The sequence below is a fragment of the Perognathus longimembris genome, chromosome 20, assembly GCF_023159225.1.
Source record: "Perognathus longimembris pacificus isolate PPM17 chromosome 20, ASM2315922v1, whole genome shotgun sequence".
NCBI lineage: Eukaryota > Metazoa > Chordata > Mammalia > Rodentia > Heteromyidae > Perognathus > Perognathus longimembris.
In genome coordinates, this window is record NC_063180.1 from 45,534,907 (window position 1) to 45,536,339 (window position 1,433).

Genomic DNA, 1,433 nt, shown 5'->3' on the forward strand with positions numbered 1-1,433 from the left:
AGGGCCTGAGCACGGTCCCTGGCTTCCTTTTTGCTCAAGGCTCTAGCACTCTGCCACTTGAGCCACAGCGCCCCCTCTGGCTATTTTCTGTCTATGTGGTGGTTGGGGACTCGAACCCAGGGCCTCATGGACGGGAGGCGAGCGCTCCGCCACTTGGCCACGCTCCCGGCCCCTGGGCTCGTGGGCTCGAGGCCGCCCCCGACCACTGGAGCCACGGCACCAGCGCGGGCTTCTGTGCTGAGGGAGACGGAGCCTCACTTTCCCGCCCCAGCTGGCTTCCCGCGGTGATGCCCCCCCACTTCCCTCCCTCGCCCCCCCGCCCCCCCGGCCCCCCAGCCGCTGGAGGCCGCGCGCGACCCCGCACAGGATTCCTGTTAGCGCGCCAGCCCGGCCGGTGGTTGGAGGCGGGCGGCGGAGGAGTCAGCGGGAATTGGGGGCCCCTCCGCCCCCGCCCCACTTCAGGGGGTAACCGGACTGAAGGGGGGTCATTAGGACGCACCACCCGTCCTTACGAGAGCGGACAGAGCCTGGCTGGGGACGGGGGCGGGGGGAGGCCCCCCCCACAGAGGCTCTGCACCCCGCGAGCACGCCCCGCGCGGACCCCGCACGGACCCCCGGGACACCCCGCGAGCACGCCCCGCACAGACCCCCGGGACACCCCGCGAGCACGCCCCGCGCGGACCCCGCACGGACCCCCGGGACACCCCGCGAGCACGCCCCGCACAGACCCCCGGGACACCCCGCGAGCACGCCCCGCGCGGACCCCGCACGGACCCCCGGGGACACCCCGCGAGCACGCCCCGCGCGGACCCCGCACAGACCCCCCCGGACACCCCGCGAGCACGCCCCGCGCGGACCCCGCACAGACCCCCCGGACACCCCGCGAGCACGCCCCGCGCGGACCCCGCACAGACCCCCGGGACACCCCGCGAGCACGCCCCGCGCGGACCCCGCACAGACCCCCCGGACACCCCCGCGAGCACGCCCCGCGCGGACCCCGCACAGACCCCCCGGACACCCCGCCAATGCCAGTTGTCCCCGGAGCACACGCGTGTCCGAGCTGTGCCTGGGAGCGCGCCCCTCAGAGGGCGAGGCCCGCGGGGCGGCTGGGGTGAGGCCCTCAGGGAGCCCCGCCCGCCCCCCCCCCCCCCCCCCCCCCGCAGTGTGTGATTCTTAGAGACCAGGACGACCGAGGCGGCGGCGCAGCAGCTGTGGCTCCTCCCGACCCCGCGCGCACTGCGCATGCGCGGCTCCGCCTCCTCAGCTGCGGCGGCAGGCTGCCACCCCGGCTCCTCCCGACCCCGCGCGCAGTGCGCATGCGCGGCTCCGCCTCCTCAGCTGCGTCGGCAGGCTGCCACCCTGGCTCCTCCCGACCCCACGCGCAGTGCGCATGCGCGGCCCCGCCTCCTCAGCTGCGGCGGCAGGAGGCCACC